Consider the following 17,120-nt stretch of genomic DNA (forward strand, 5'->3'; position numbering starts at 1 on the left):
AAAATATATAAGTTCCATTTCAGCATGAGAAGTACTTCTTAGAGGAGTGTTCTTAACATAGGTTCCAGTACCCGTGAGGTTTGTGCATAAAAAGGACTCCATAGTCAAGCCATTCCATATCTTCCTCTTGGAGACTTGAAAGACATGTTCATATATTAAAGGCTTTCAACATTTTTTAAATCAAAGTCTTGCAGCTCATAACTTTGACTTTAACCCAGTATTAACCAAACTGGTCTTCCTACAGAGCCGTTATTTCATAGTCCATGTTCCATGGGCCTGTGGCAGAACGCACGATGGGAAATGCTGCTTTACAGTGGACTCTTGGCTCCCCAGTAATGGCTAAATGCCTGATTTGGTTACAGTTCTGTCAGCCCCTGTTCTTTCCAGATGGGAATCTTGTGCAGGAAGTAAGAAAGAGAAACTAGCCCAAGCTATTTTAACAATATGCCTGTGACTGAAACAGCCTCCCTGGATGGTTGATAAACATTTTCCCTCTCTTAAGGGAAAATCATGCACAGAAACATCACATACAAATAATTTACCAAGCTGTAATATGCTATAAATAACAAGCTTGCTAAATAATGAATTAACCCAGCTGCTGATTCACAGGTAAATATCTCTTGTAAAGCAGCATTTTTGTGGATTTTACAGCTTAGTTAATATCCACTCGTATTTCATTAGGACACTTCAGGTGAAGCATTGGGGTAATAATGCAGATATATTTGAAAGTGATATAGCGCATATCAGGAGTCCAGGCAGAGTTTGGGGAGCTGCCAGGATCCTTTTCTCTTAGCCAGAGCGTGAAGAGAGATTGTCCTGGGCCTTCCTCTTCTCCTTCCTCCATGGTCTTGCTTTGCCCAGCTCCTCAGTGCAAGCCTGAGTTGCTGAGCAGGATGCGGCTCTGAAATCAGAGAGGGTGTCCTCTCCAAGACCACGGGCAGCGATGGAAGGAGAGGTAGCTCTGGGCTGGGAAAAGAAAGGAACACAGAAACCACTTTGGCCTACTCGACAGAGCCAGCTCTTCTGAGATTTTATGACACAGGTGTGCAGACTCTGGAATGCTGAACTCTGGATATTTGGATCTTTACTACTATTAACTTTCTGACTTGGGCAAGTCACTTATACTGTCTGTGACTCAGTTCCCTCATGTGTTAACAGGGACAATAAAAGTACTCCTAGGATTATTATGAAGATTAAATGAGTTTATATTGTCAAGTGCTAGAGCATTGCTTGGCACATAGAAAGTGCTTTTATTTCTTTATTTTTTGAGATGGGGTCTGGCTCTGTCACCAGAGTGCTGGAGTGCAGTGGTGAGATCTCAGCTCACAGTAACCTCCACTTCCCAGGCTCAAGTGATCCTCCCACCTCAGCCTCCTGAGTAGCTGGGATTACAGGCGCACACCACCACGCTCAGCTAATTTTCGTACTTTTAGTAGAGATGGGGTTTCACCATGTTGCCCAGGCTGGTCTCAAACTCCTGGGTTCAAGCGATCCTCCTACCTCGGTCTCCTAAAGTGTTGGGATTATAGGCGTGAGCCACCATGCTCTGCCAGCAAATGCCTTTTGAGTACAGTATTAGCTGTTATATTTGTTAGAACTGGACTGTTTTAAATTCTTGATTGTGGCATTCTCCAGCTCTGGTGTTGGATTCGGAGAACCTAGACCCTGGGGATTGGAGGGCCTGGGTGGGGAGGGGGTCACTGGGGTCACTCAGATGCCTCTTCTTGCCTCTGAAGAGTGGGAATGGGAAGGAGGAACTATGATATCATTAGAGTGAGGAAAAACTGCTTTGATGATCTCTCAGTAACTATGAGTAAGAAATATTCTCTTCTTTAAAAGGAATATTATATATCTTTCTTAATCAGGGCTTCATGGTCAGGAGAGGTGGTGAGAATTATCAGTAAAATCACTTTGAAAAGGAGGAGATCTGAATTTCATAATTAAACCCTAATTTGTTAATGGGAACTGACACCAAAAAACAAGATGCCACTATTTCTTCCTTGCAGTAACACCGAATGTTCTGGGCTGTGGTGGGTAGAAACAGGACATTCTCATTATTCCAGCTCTCGGGGTGGAGTTAGAGTAAATATCCTGCCCAGTTTGCCATCACACTAACACTGTAAACCCTACCATCAGCCTAATGACCATTCAATTCTGATTGAATGGAAAAGCAGCTCCAGCCCTTGATCTAACTTGTGGTTGATTACAGGGCTCATGCTCCATTACCCCAAACACTCCTATCAATTACCGGAGCGAGCATTCACGCTTATGCACCATCATAGATTTAGCTCATGCCAGTGGTTCTCAATAGCAGCCATCTGAAGCTCCTTTTGCCCACAGCTCCCTGGATAGCTCCCCCATTCCCTGCATGCTAGTCTTATAGTTTGGTCTTCAGCCTGCTGTCTGTCCTTTCTCTCACATTGCACAGGCTTTCTCCGATACCTATGTGCAAAATCTCTTTTCCATTCTTCCTTTCTCTGGCCCCTGGGTTCGGAAATCTCTGGGGATCATTATCAGTCCTCTGGCTGCCCCCTCTCCTACCTACCTCCATCTACCCTAGCTTTAGGACAGACCTATGGCGATGCCCAACTTTCTGCACTTTGAAATAGGGGTGATTGCTTTGACTTGGGCCCTGTCTGTTAGGGTCTTTCATCTGTCTATTTTGGACAAAGACAACAGCAGTGAAGCAGGGGGCCTTTGGATTGAGAGGCTCAGACTCTCAAACTCTTTTTTTTTTTTAAACTGTCTGGCATTAAGGGGCATAGTCTGCTTGCCTTCAGTAGACCTCAGACTGGGGAGGCTCGAGGTGCCTTCTAGGGCAGCCAGTTTGCATAGTGCCTTCTGAAAGTGGGGAAGATACACCGTTGCTGCCTTATAGCCTTCGTCCTTGGGCCTTGGAATGAAATACTTCAGAGCTCACTATTAACATTTGGCCAAGCCCCTTCCTCACCCCCACCCCCACCCCCATGAAGTGGGAAGAAATAGGGTGGCACGACATTCACTTTGACAAAGCTCTTTTTCTTTTCCCTACTTCTCAAAAAAAGCCTAAAGAAATAAAAACAGTTGCTAAGCTACTGGGTGAGCTCTATCAATGTGTTTTGAGGCAATCTTGACGTTAAGGACTCACGCTATCACATATTCAGCAGCTTAGACTAAAGGGAGGAAAGCAAGGTGCTTGAGAGGGCTCTCTTGCAAGTTCACTTATGTGTTAGGTCAAGTGCTTGGCTCTGGGATGGCAGGGGACATGGAGCATGACAACTGCAATTCTGTCTCCAGATGGGAAAGTAGAAGGGAGAATTTCTTCCCAACCTTCAAATTCTTCCAAGAGAGAATGCTGATTTGGAATCTTGCCTTTCTTTACCATTTATTTCAGAAAGGTTGGATCTCTAGGAAGCGTGGGTCATGCTCTTAGTTTTCTGGGTTTTTTTTTTTTTTTTTTTTTTTTTTGAGACGGAGTCTCGCTCTGTCACCCAGGCTGGAGTGCAATGGCCGGATCTCAGCTCACTGCAAGCTCTGCCTCCTGGGTTCACGCCATTCTCCTGCCTCAGCCTCCTGAGTAGCTGAGACTATAGGCGCCCACCACCTCGCCCGGCTAGTTTTTTGTATTTTTTAGTAGAGACGCGGTTTCACCGTGTTAGCCAGGATGGTCTCGATCTCCTGACCTCGTGATCCGCCCATCTCGGCCTCCCAAAGTGCTGGGATTACAGGCGTGAGCCACCGTGCCCGGCCAATTTTCTGGGTATTGTCTTTTGTACATATCACATGCAGTTGGTGCTACTGATGGGGCCTGGACACTACCTAGCTCTGCTGAGCTCCTAGCTCAATGTACTAGACCATTGTATTGTATTGTATTGTATTGTATTGTATTGTATTTTTTGTTTCCAGCATTTTCTTTTCAAAGCTGGTGAATCCCAGGTTATGCAAACTTTCATTTAACAACATTCACATAATCCCTAAATTCAGCATGGTATAGAACTTGTTAGGTCCGTTTGCTATATACAAATGCCATGCCTCCAGTTGGTACTGAGGAATGGTTCCCCACTCCTGGTTTAAAGGCATTAACACTGAGAATGGTGGAAAGAGAGCGTATTTCCCAACACTGCTTTGCAACATCTAAATCTTTCATAGTGGCCTAATCCACTCATTGCATGTTGGTTCTCAGTGTGGGGACAATGAGGGCATTACTGATTTTAGACTTGTTTTCATCAACTAGCTCATTCTGTGTGGAGTTGAGTTTAGAAAAAAAACAAAACAAAACATAAAAGTTAATGCAGCATGTGACACCCTCTGTGGAGGATACATTGAAAATACATCTTGGCTGGGCGTGGTGGCTCGTGGAAATGCAGTGGAATGGAAATGCTCAAGAGAGGGCTCCCAAGGGCTTCATCAGTAATAAATGTGCAGCCACAGACTGCTCTCAGAGGTGTCTTTCCCTTCAAAGCACACAGTGTCCAGGATCCTAGACCCCTGAGAGACAGGGACAGCCTCGTTTGTCTTCCAGGGCAGGACTGGGATGGGCCAGGGTCTGAGAGGGGTCACCAGGACAGGCTTTGTTCCAGCCACAGCCCAGACCTCTGCCCTCCAGGGTGGGATGTAGAAGGCCTTCTTGTACCCTACCCATTGGCTGCATCTGGCCCCAGATTTGAGGCCCTGATAATGAAAGCCCCTGGATGGCTTCCTCTCCCCTTGTGGGGGGCAACTCCCCGATGGGGTTAATGAAGATGTCAGAAATGCAGCAGAGGCTGGAAGATGGGAGGACAGAGATTGCCCCAGGCTGTGACCCCTGGTAGGAGCTGGGGCTCACCCCGCTGGCCTGTCACCTGTGTTGCAGAGCATTTGTGGGAGGACCCTCTTGTGGGAGGACCCTCATCTGCTGTCAGAGAGCCTGCAGTCTGGAAAGGACAATCTGAGAAGCATTGTCTTAGAGCAGACCCAAGACAAGCGTTCAGGGTCCTAAAGTTTTCCTGGGAGCTGATCCCGGGAGACACTTTCAGGGGAACCACTGAAACAAGGGAGGTATTTTGGACTAAATTGTGTCCCTGTTCAAATTTATATGTTGAAGCCCTAATCGCCAATAAGACTGTATTTGGAGATAGGGCTTTTAAGGAGATCATTAAGGTTAAGTGAGGTTATAAGGGTAGGTCCCTAATCTCATAGGTCTGATGTCCTTATAATAAGAGGAAGAGACACCAGAATCTCTCTCTCTCTCTCTCTCTCTCTCTCTCTCTCTCTCTCTCTCTCTCTCTCCTTGAAAGCACAGAGGAAAGGCCATGTGAAGATGCAGCTAGAAGGTGGCCATCTGCAGGCCGGAAAGCAAGCCCTCACCAGGAACCAACCCTGACAGCACCTTGATCTAGACATCCAGCCTGCAGAACTGTGAGAAAATAAACTGCTGCTGCTTAACCACCCAATCTATGGCAGCCCTAGCCAAGTCATACAGGAGGGAAGGTGGCCAATAAAGAGTGTATTGTTAAGCCAGCTACCCCTGTAGGCAATGAAGGTTGGCCTACTGCAGAACTCTCTGAAACGTGTCATAAATGCTTCAGAGTTACCCACCCAAGAGGGCAGACTCATGCATTTATCAACTAACTCCTGAAAGTCACTAAGGATGACTTTCAGGAGGCGATAATGCCCTAGATGTGGAGCAGCTTCAGAGAAAGCCCTAGGGCAAGGTGATGTGGCTACTGGCAGCGGGATATCAGGCCGGTGTGCAGTGAGAAGGTAAGTCCCAGGGAATATGGGCAGGCAGCAGTGAAATCTGCATGTGGCAGCCTAGCTGAGGTGGGAGCCTGGTGAAAAACGCAATGCACACTCAGAGGGCCCAGCTGAAAAGAGGTGGAGGAAAGGGCTGAGTACAGAGGTTTGAGTGGAGTTCATGGATAGTGAACACCCAGGATTTAGCATAAGTCAAAAGCTGTTACAACCTCGTGATAGGACAGGGCTGCCAGTCAGGAGGAGAGTGTCAGAACCATGGCCAGGCAGGCAGGTAGGCAGTGGGGCAATATATACCCTAACCTTTCCTCCCACGTTGCCCAGGCTGGAGTGCAGTGTTGTGACCTCAGCACACTGCAACCTCTGCCTCCCAGGTTCAAACAATTCTCCCACCTTGGCCTCTGGAGTAGCTGGGATTACAGGCATGCACCACCATGCCCAGCTAATTTTTGTATTTTTTGTTAGAGGCGAGGTTTCACCATATTAGCCAGGCTGGTCTCAAAATCATGACCTCAGGTGATCCACCTGCCTTGGCCTCCCAAAGTGCTGGGATCACAGGTGTGTACTGCACCGGCCTATGCAAAAATTCCTAGAGAAGGGGTAGTAACTCGGGTCGTTGAGTCATTGTCATGGAAAGGGGCAGAAACTCCCAGGTGTTACCATGTCAGTGGTAAACTGACATGGCACACTGGTGGGTGTGTCTTATGGAAAGCTGCTTCTACCTTGTGCTTGTTTTTTGTTTTTTGGGTGTTTTTTTTGGCGGGAGACAGAATCTTACTCTGTCACCCAGGCTGGAATGCAGTGGTGCAATCTTGGCTCACTGCAACCTCAGCCTCCCAGGTTCAAAAAGTTCTTCCACCTCAGCCTCCCAAGTAGCTGGGATTACAGCTACTACTTAACCGGCCACCATGCCCAGTTAATTTTTGTATGTTTAGTAGAGATGGAGATTCACCATGTTGGCCAGGTTGGTCTCGAACTCCTGACCTCTGGTAATCCACCCGCCTCAGCCTCGCAAAGTGCTGGGATTACAGGTGTGAGCCAGCATGCCAGGCCCTGTCCCTGTTTTAACTAGTCCTCAGTTTGGTCTGGTGTCCAAGCCCCACCTCTCGAGTCAAGTCCCGCCTCCTACCTCTCTTTGAGAGGGTAGAGCAATGGCCTTTCCCCAAAACTGCCCTAATTCTGGCTGACAAGATCTTACAGTGTGCAAGGGGAGGGACGGAGAAGGATGGGGTTGCATGGAGAGGGTTTCTGTTACAGCCATAAATCCTTTGTCTCTCGGAAATGTGGACACTCTTCCCGATAATAGGCATTTTTTCGGAACAGCATTTCTTTGAGAAGGTTTCTTTTCACAAGGCCAAGGCATGTCTCAGACGCTGTCTCCCCAGGCACTACAAGGCCATAAAGTTTCCAGTCTCCTCTCCCACTCTGTGAATTACAGCCTCTTCCTGCTCATTCATTATTCATTATTACAGTGACATATCCCGCCATCTAATTCATTGTCTCCAAATGCTGACTTCATCTCCTTCCTTAAAAGCTCATCCAGCTGGAATTTCTTCTGAGAAACTCCTGGGCCTCACACTGGTATTATCCTTTCCCGAACAGGCATGATTCACTTAGAACTTTATTGGAGATCGTGTGAAAGAGCCCTTCAGAAACAATCAGGGTCTCCATGTGTCACCAATCACTTAGCCCGCAGAGAGGACAAACAAGTGCTAAATGCAATTGCCGGTTGCCGCGGCACTGTAGAGAAAATTGAAGGTGTCATCCTGCAGCTTCCCCAGGGTCAAGAAGGCTCCAAACACCACCACCCTCCCCCCACCACTCCAGATCCTAAGAGTCCATCCTGACCACCAAGGTCATGGGCTGCCTGGGGACAGTGGAGGATGGGTCAACATGTTGAATTCCCACAGGTAGGGAAGAGGCTGTCCACCAGCTGAGAAGTGACATGGAACATGAACGTCTTTTTAGGGGCCTGTGGATCCCACAGAATGGAAATTAAGGAAAATTCTGTTTTTTTCCAGGGAAATTCCAGGTATCTTGCTAGCCCCAGAAGTAAATAAGTCAATTGTTAAAACCAAAGGTAATAGTAGGGCCGGGCACAGTGGCTCATGCCTGTAATCCCAGCACTTTGGGAGGCCAAGGCGGGTGGATCACCTGAGGTCAGGAGTTCGAGACCAGCCTGGCCAACATGGTGAAACTCTGTTGTTATGCCCAGACTGTTTGTTCCCCAAAGAAGACCACCAGAGTCCAGAGTCAAAGCCAAGTGGCAAGGATCTTTACTACAAGTTCGAACCTGGTCCCTCCTTTACACAGTATACAAGAGGGCCCCGAACAATGCGAGCGTTTGCTTTTTATAGCCTGAAAGTTGCAGGGGAACAAAGAAATTCTTTTGGCTCCTGCGCTTTCAGTAACCTTGAACAGCTGTCTCCTTATCGGAGACTTTCCAGGTGGTGTTTGTACTGGGCTCAGGGATTTTGAGAGATATATGGTGGTGGGATGGGAGGATGGGATGTGTTTGTGCTAGGCTCAGGGAGTTTTGAGCCCGGGGCTGAGGAATGCGCCCAGCTCCTTTCATTCCCCCCTTCTTTTCAGGTATCTTTAGAGCCAATCTTGGGTCTTACAAGTCTGATTCTGTTTCAGCGTTTACAGGTTGGTATTGGGCTCTGAGGACCATGAGTTGTACGGTGTCAAATCTTTCTCTAACAAATTGTAAAATTCTGTTAACAACACAAGGTCCTACGGTAAGCAGAAATAGTAGACTTAGCAGGGGTCCAAGGAAGGGGGCTAACAGAGAAAACATAGAGGAATGCCACCATTGGTCTGCAGCTGAAGCAAACTGCCGTGTTTTTACTTCAGTGCTTAACTTGCGTAACTGTTGGACCCGGTCCTCTACAAGTCCTGATTCATTTATGTAGAAACAACAGTCTTCTTTTAGAAATATACATGTACCACCTTTTTCTGCAGTGAGTAGGTCTAGGGCTCTCCGGTTCTGCAAGGTTACCTGAGCTAGGGACGTGAGCTGCCGCTGAAGGGAGGCAAGGGACTCAGCCAACTCCTCCATAGCAACGGCAAATTGTTGGTATAACTTGTTACTTTCTATGAGGGTGTGACCTAGGGCTCCCCCCGCCAGTCCGGCCGCAATGAAGGATGCGGTGAGGGAGATTCCTGCAATGAGGGGGAGAAATATGGCTCGTGCAGGTCTTGGTCTAGGGTCTGGGTGAATAACAGCACTAGTCCAGTTACCGGTATACCCTAGGAACTCGCCAGCAGTTAGTAGAGTCAACCGGGGAACTAATGTGACAGGGAGACACAGTAGGTTATTAACAGAAGGACTAGGTAGGTTCTTAGATAAGGTTCCATTACACCAGAAGAATATGCCTGATGGAGCCCTTAAGGTGATATTAGGGGGCGTTGCAGTGATGCTGCAGAGGCTGGAATTGGTTCCTGAGAAACAGTAGGGAAACTTCTCCTGACTGGGGTTTAGGTATAGGGGCACGTTCAGGATAGGAGCATACGAGAGGTTTCGGAGGTTGTTAGCTTGGGCAAAGGTAGAGGGTCCCCATGACAGAGGGACAGCGGTTAGCGGTGGACGCCCTAGAGTGGCGCACAGAAAGCAGCCAGACAGGCTATGAAGTCCTGTAAGGTTAGCAAGTTCTAGTCCTTCTTGTAATAACTTTAACCAGGAGAAAGGACGTAAGTCTTGTGTTAGTCTGTTTTCCTGTCGTTGGATATTCCCGAGGACCAGGGGCAGTACTTGCACTAGGCCTCGCCACAGATAGAGGTGACTGCTAGGGCTAGGCCATGTGGAGGAGGGGGAGTAGTATACAGCCCCATGTTGAGGTGTGGTCCAGCGGGAGTTCCAGGGGTCTCTAACTATCCATGTATATGAAAAGTCTCTATCCTGTCTACGATGGAAGGGCCATTTAGGGTCTAACTGTTTTCTCTCTCCCCAATAACGGGGTCTATGGATGTTACAATAGTTATAAGGACAGCCGGCATTTTGGTGCCACCAATAGTGTTTACAATTGTATTTAGTCTGATCAAACTCAAAGCATATTATTGGTGTCATAGGTTTGGCTATTTGAAAACCAGCAAAATTTAGTAGAATTGGGCTGTTGCACCCTGAGGAAGGGCAATCAGCACTGGCCAATAATTTTCCGGGCTTATGAGGTTGCCCAGGGTGGGTTCGGTTTTCATAAAGCCAGAATCTCCAGACAAAGGGATTATGAGCTGGTTTTGTGATTTCTCCAGCGGCCACTAGGGCGACTAACGTTAGGGTTAGACTACCTAACTGCATGTTTGCAGTGAGCTATGCTGCCAGCGCAGGGTGAGTTTTAAGGGGTTGTTCCTAGCTCTGTCCACAGTCCACGTGTCCGGTGCTTCAGCCGCCGCCGTGATTGGTCCCAGAAGATCGGAGGTTGGGTCCACTGGCTTGACGTGGGTGTAGTGGATCCACGATGCGATGCCTTCTACCTTCAGGGCGGTGGGTGGGGTTAGGAGTACCTGGAGTGGTCCTTTCCACCTGGGTTCTAGGGTCTCTTGTCGGTGTCGCTTGACCAGGACCCAGTCTCCCGGCTGGTACGGATGGGGTGTCGGCAGGGGACCGGTCTCATATAGTTCCTTCAGCTTGGGCCAGATTTCTTGATGAATTTTCTGCAAGGCTTGTAGGGAAAATAAGAGTTCAGAGACATTTTCTGTTTCGGACTTGAGCAGATCATCTTTTAGGCCGGGAACTAAGGGTGGGGGTCTGCCATACATAATTTCATAAGGAGTAAGGCCCAGTCTGTAAGGGGTATTACGGGCCTGGAACAGAGCGTAGGGGAGAAGGACCACCCAATTAGCGCCAGTCTCCATAGTTAATTTAGTTAAGGTCTCTTTTAAGGTCCAATTCATTCTCTCTACCTGTCCTGAACTCTGGGGCCTGTAAGCGCAATGTAGTTTCCAATTTGCCCCAAGGATGGAAGCCAAATCCTGACTTACCTTAGCGACGAAGGCCGGCCCATTATCTGACCCTATCTGGACGGGGAAGCCATACCTGGGGAGGATATCTTCCAGGATTTTCTTTGCTACAACCTGAGCAGTTTCTTTCTTGGTGGGGAATGCTTCAGTCCACCCTGAAAAAGTATCTACAAAGACAAGTAAGTACCGATACCCGTATTTTCCTGGCTTTATCTCAGTAAAATCTACTTCCCAGTAGATACCGGGCCTGGTTCCCCTGAGCCTTGTTCCCGTTGCAGCCTGGGATTGGGGGTAGGCGTTGTTAAGCTGGCAGACTTTGCAACTTGTCACGATGTTGCTGGCCATCTCGGCTGTATGTCTGAATTTGAGCTTAGAGCGTCTGATCAGGTCTATCATCCGCTGAGCACCCAGGTGGGTGGTTCGGTGGATGTGTTCTAACATTTGTTGTCCTAATTTTTCTGGTAGGATGGTTTGGTCATTAGTATCAGTCCACCACCCATTCTGGATCTGTTTCAGGGGAAGCTTGTCAATCCACTGGAGATCTTGTTCTGAATAATCAGGGAAATATGGCAAGTCCCGGGGGCCCGGGTCAGGGAGCTGGAGTGCAAGGAGTTGGCTGGGAGCCTTCGCCACCTTTCTTGCAGTTTGGTCTGCCAGAAAGTTGCCTTGAGCAGTTGGAGTAGTTAGTTTCTGATGCCCTGGGCAATGTACAATGGCTAACTTTTCTGGCCTCCATAGGGCTGTTAGCAGGGCTAGGATTTCTTGCTTGTTTTTTATCTCTTTTCCTTCAGCCGTCAGTAACCCCCGCTCCCTGTAAATGGCCCCATGTATATGCGCTGTTGCAAAAGCATATCGGCTCTCTGTCAGCTTTTTCCCCGCCCCTAAGGTAAGAGCTTGGGTGAGCGCTATCAATTCAGCCTTCTGGGCCGATGTCCCCGGGGGCAGGGGTTCCGCCCAGATTACCTCAGTCTCTGAAGTCACTGCCGCTCCAGCGTACCTCTGGTCCTGATGCATGAAGCTGCTCCCATCAGTGAACCAGACGAGGTCGGCGTCAGGAAGTGGGCGATCCTGCAGGTCTTCTCGAACTCCGTGCACCTGAGCTAGTATCTCGGTGCAGTCGTGGAGTGGGGCGTCTAGGTCCGGGTTGGGCAGCAGCGAGGCAGGGTTTAAGGTCGTTGGGGGCAGGAAAGTTATCCTGAGAGGATTTAGTAGTAGTCCTTGGTAGTGGGTGAGTCGGGCGTTACTCATCCATCGATTAGGTGGCTGTTTGAGTACACCTTCGATGGCATGTGGGGTAACGACCCGCAATTCTTGCCCCATGACAAGCTTATCAGCATCCTGCACCATCAGAGCCGTGGCTGCAATCATTCGGAGACAAGGGGGCCACCTGGCAGCCACTGGGTCTAACTTCTTTGACAGGTAGGCAACTGGCCTCCGCCAGGGGCCTAAGTTCTGAGTTATTACCGCCTTGGCGATACCCTTATTTTCATCTACGTATAAGTGGAAGGGCTTGGTAACATCAGGTGGTCCCAGTGCAGGCGCGGAGAGTAGGGCAGTTTTAATCTGTTGGAAAGCCGACTCGGCTTCGTCTGTCCACTTAAATGGCTGCTGCCCCCGTGTTGCCTGATATAAGGGTTTAGCCAGTTCTGCGAACCCAAGTATCCATAGTCTGCAAAACCCCGCTGACCCCAGGAATTCCCTCACTTGTCGGGTGGATTGCGGCCTGGGGATCTGCAGAACAGTCTGTTTTCGGGTGTCTGTTAACCAGCGCCGCCCTTCTTTAAGCAGGTACCCTAGGTATGTTACCTCTGACTTACAGATTTGAGCTTTCTTTGCTGAGGCTCGGTAGCCTAGATTTCCCAGAGCTTGTAAGAGACCCTTGGTCCCTTGGATGCAAGCTTCTTGGGTCTCAGCAGCAATCAGGAGGTCATCAACATACTGTAGTAAGGTTATTTCAGGGTGTTTGCGTCGGTACTCACCCACGTCTTCATGGAGGGCCTCATCGAACAGGGTAGGAGAGTTTTTGAATCCTTGCGGCAGTCTGGTCCATGTCAGTTGGCCACTTATGCCCCTATCAGGGTCATTCCACTCGAAGGCAAAGAGCTTTTGGCTCTGAGGGGCTAAAGGCAAACTGAAGAAAGCATCTTTTAAATCTAAAACAGTGTACCATTGATGTTTAGGGTTTAGGGTACTCAGGAGGGTATATGGGTTAGGCACAGTTGGATGTATGTCCACAACCCTCTTATTGATTTCTCTTAAGTCTTGTACAGGTCTGTATTCTCCACTATTAGGTTTTCGTACCGGCAACAATGGAGTATTCCAGGGTGAGTGACATGAGCGGAGGACCCCTTGGTCAAGGAGCCGGCGGATATGCAGGGCAATTCCTTTCTTGGCCTCTAGGGGCATCGGGTATTGGCGTACCCGCACAGGGTCTGCCCCAGGTTTAAGTTCAACAAATAAAGCAGGACGGTGTTTTGCTAGTCCTAAGCCCCCCGTTTCCGCCCAAGCTTCTGGATATTGCTGGAGCCAGGTTGCTATGTCCTGGTCAGGGGCCGTTTGCTCCTGGTGGAGCCGGTACTCATCTTCTAGGGTTATAGTTAGGACGGACACGGGTTGATTGTGGGAGTTGGTCACGATGGGCCCCTCAGGGAGGAAATGGATCTGTGCTCCCATTTTAGTTAGCAGGTCTCTCCCTAATAGGGGACAGGGGCTCTCAGGGATAACCAGGAAAGAATGGGTTACATTCTTGGCTCCGAGGTTTACTGTTCTTTGTGTTGTCCATGGGTATTTCTTAACTCCTGTGGCCCCTTGTACCCACGAGGACTTGGAGGATAATTTTCCATTAGTTTTAACTAAGACTGAGTGCTGTGCTCCCGTATCAACCAAGAACTGGACCGGGGACCCCTCCACTTGCAAAGTTACCCTAGGTTCGGGGAGGGGATCCAAACCCCGTCTTCCCTAGTCTTCATCTTGAGTGACTAGTACGGGTGTAGACCTAGGGGGCCCCTGTCCTCGCTGTTTCTTTTTGGGGCAGTCTCTTACCCAGTGGCCAGCCTCCTTGCAGTAGGCACATTGGTCTTTTTTCAGATTATCATGCCTGGGAGGCCGCCTGGGTTGGGTGTACTCTGGCTGTAGATGCTCTTTCTGTACTACTGCTGCCAGGACCTTGGTCATTTTTTCAGTGGCCTTAAATTGCCTTTCTTCTGGAGTATCTCTGTTATTGTAAACCCGCTGGGCTATCTGAAGGAGGTCCTGAATCCGCTTTCCTTCCAAGTCTTCTAATTTCTGGAGTTTTCTTTTAATATCTGGGGCTGCCTGATTTACGAATGACATTACAACAGCTGCCTGACTTCCTGGAGCCTCTGGATCTATGGGGGTGTACTGTCTAAAAGCTTCCATTAATCTTTCTAAGTAGGTGGCTGGGCTCTCTGTCTTTTCTTGCAGAATAGAATATACTTTAGCCAAATTAGTGGGCTTGCGAGCAGCTGCCCGGAGACCTGATTAGAGTCTGGCAATAAAGGCGTAGCCGTCCCCTACCTTCTGCCGTGTTGTAGTCCCATGCCGGCCTGGTCAGAGGAAAGGTCGCGTTTATGAGGTCGGGGTTGGCAGTCCGTTGACCGTCGTCCCCTGGGACCAGCTTTCTAGCTTCTACCTGTATTCTCTCTCGCTCTTCCGTGGTAAACAAGATTCGGAGGAGCTGCTGACAATCGTCCCAAGTGGGCTGGTGGGTGAACATGACACTATCCAGTAAAGACAGTAAATCTTTGGGGTTGTCTGAAAACCGAGCACTCTGAGTCTTCCAGTTATACAGATTACTGGTGGAGAATGGCCAGTACTGGAGCCTGGGGATTCCTGTGTCATCTGGGGGTCCTATTTCCCGGAGGGGTAAAGCCACCGTGGAGTCAGGTGGCTGGGGGGGGCTAGTCCGTGAAGTGCGCCCTTGCGTCCGCCCCGCCGGCCCCTCAAAGTTACTTTCCCTTTCAGCAGGCCCGTGAGTGCCGGCCGCCTCCCCTCCGCCTGCTCTCTCCCGCGACTCAGCCCGAGGGGCCGGGGCCTGGGGCCTGGAGGGGTATGGAGGGGGTTCTGTGAACAGTGGGTCCCCGCTATCAGGTAGAACAGGATGGGGGGGGGCAGTTGGTTGCTTGGTTTTTAGTGGTCGAGCAACCAGTGCCTTAGAGGGTTCAGAGGCTAATTGGAAAGGGGACAGCCAAGGAGGCGGGTTTTCAACAAGGTCCTGCCATATGAGGATGTATGGGATTTGATCTAAGTGGCCCGCACACCCAGGTGGGAAAATCTTGGATTTTACCCTAGTGATGACAGCAAGTCGGAAAGTCCCTTCGGGTGGCCACCCCACATCAAAGGCAGGCCACTCGGAGCAACACACAGTAATTAGCTTTCCTTTCCTGATTTCCATACCAAGATCATGGCCCCTTGCTCTAACTTCTTTGAAATTATTTGTAAGGAGAGATAGAGGAGTACTCTGGGTGTTGCCCATCCTGTAATGATTTGTAGTGCTTTCCTGTAAAGGAATGTGGGTTAGAATCCTTATAGAGGAAATCTGATCTGACTTATTAATGATAGCTAGCCGGGAGCGCGGCGCCGGAAGCCGGGAGCCCGGGGACCGGGGCCGGGAGCGCGGCGCCGGAAGCCGGGAGCCCGGGGACCGGGGCAATTCAGACCGCAAGCGCGCACCCGGGGACTGGGGCAATTCAGACCGCAAGCGCGCACCCGGGGACCGGGGCAATTCAGACCGCAAGCGCACACCCGGGGACGGGGGCAATTCAGACCGCAAGCGCGCACCCGGGGACCGGGGCAATTCAGAGTCAGCTGTTGCCCGGATCGCGAATGCGCTCCAGCAACTCAGATCGCAATTTAAATCAGAAGAGAGCCAGGGGACGTCTCCCACCGGTCTCCACTGGCCGTCCTATAGCGCGTCTGCCAGGACTGTGCCAGCTTCAGTTTCAGACCTCGCGAGTCACAGATTCAGATTCAGAACAGACACTCAGACACAGACAGACAAACGGAGACGAGCCGGCTCACCTATCAGTAGATCGATCCCAGCAGATCCGTTGACCAGGGGTCTGGTGGGCTTGGGGAATCCCGGACGGGCCCCCAGATGTTATGCCCAGACTGTTTGTTCCCCAAAGAAGACCACCAGAGTCCAGAGTCAAAGCCAAGTGGCAAGGATCTTTACTACAAGTTCGAACCTGGTCCCTCCTTTACACAGTATACAAGAGGGCCCCGAACAATGCAAGCGTTTGCTTTTTATAGCCCGAAAGTTGCAGGGGAACAAAGAAATTCTTTTGGCTCCTGCGCTTTCAGTAACCTTGAACGGCTGTCTCCTTATCGGAGACTTTCCAGGTGGTGTTTGTACTGGGCTCAGGGATTTTGAGAGATATATGGTGGTGGGATGGGAGGATGGGATGTGTTTGTGCTAGGCTCAGGGAGTTTTGAGCCCGGGGCTGAGGAATGTGCCCAGCTCCTTTCACTGTCTCTACTAAAAATACAGAATTAGCTGGACGTGGTGGTGCATGCCTGTAATCCCAGCTACTTGGGAGGCTGAAGCAGAAGAATTGCTTGAACCCGGAAGGCAGAGATTGCCGTGAGCCAGTATCACACCATTGCACTCCAGTCTGGGCAACAAGAGGAAAACTGTCTCAGGAAAAAAAAAAAAAAAAAGTAATAGTAGCCTAAAGCAATAAGCCAAGAAAGAAAGAAAGTTGGAGTTCCAGAGATGTTTGCTTTCCCTATAGAAACTAAAGATAACATCTTACCATACATATGTCCCTGCGTTGTGTTTCAGAAATTCGGACCTCCACTGAAGGCCTGAGATAAGAGGTAACTGAAGACTGAATTCTGAGCACTGTTCTTTAGTTAACATTTTTCTCTGCTGACCCCAAAGTTTTAAACAAAATTTCTCCTCCTTAACCAATTGCAAATCAGAAAATCTCTGAGTCTATGTATGACCAGTAAGCCCTCACCTCAAGATATCACACCCTTTTAGGCCTAAACCAATGTGTAATCTCCATGTATTCATTCACAATTTTGCCTGTAGCTTCTGCTTTTCTGAAATTTATCTCTGCCTTTAAAAACTTTTGCCTGAGGTCAGAATTTGAGCAAGTTGCTACCTGGTCCTTCTTGCTTGGGACCCTGCAAATAAATGCCCGCCTCCCTCCCTCTCTACCTTCCTTCCTTCCTTCCTTCCTTCCTTCCTTCCTTCCTTCCTCTCTTCCATTGTTCCCTCTCCTTTCTTTCTTCCTTTTCTTTCTTTCCTTCTTTCTTTTTTCCTTCCTTCTTTCTCTCTCTCTTTATTTCTTTCCTTCTTTCTTCCCCTCTCTATCTCTCTTTCCTTCTTTTCTTTGACAGGGTCTCACTCTGTTGCCCAGGTTGGAGTACAGTGGTATGATCTCAGCTCACTGAAGCATCAACCTCTCCAGCTCGGGCAATCC

The 17,120-nt window shown here is 49.2% G+C and overlaps 1 long non-coding RNA gene across 1 annotated transcript in view; it reads left to right on the forward strand.

Annotated features, from left to right (window-relative positions):
* Positions 1 to 16,773, forward strand: part of LOC102115862 (uncharacterized) — a 200,218-nt gene extending 183,445 nt beyond the window's left edge. Inside the window, exons 3-4 of the long non-coding RNA XR_001489297.4 lie at positions 5,256 to 5,721; positions 16,475 to 16,773. This is a non-coding gene — a long non-coding RNA (uncharacterized lncRNA). The remainder of the gene's footprint in view (positions 1 to 5,255; positions 5,722 to 16,474) is intronic.
* Positions 16,774 to 17,120: the final 347 nt, after the last annotated feature.

Source organism: Macaca fascicularis, chromosome 3, assembly GCF_037993035.2.
Source record: "Macaca fascicularis isolate 582-1 chromosome 3, T2T-MFA8v1.1".
Taxonomy (NCBI): domain Eukaryota; kingdom Metazoa; phylum Chordata; class Mammalia; order Primates; family Cercopithecidae; genus Macaca; species Macaca fascicularis.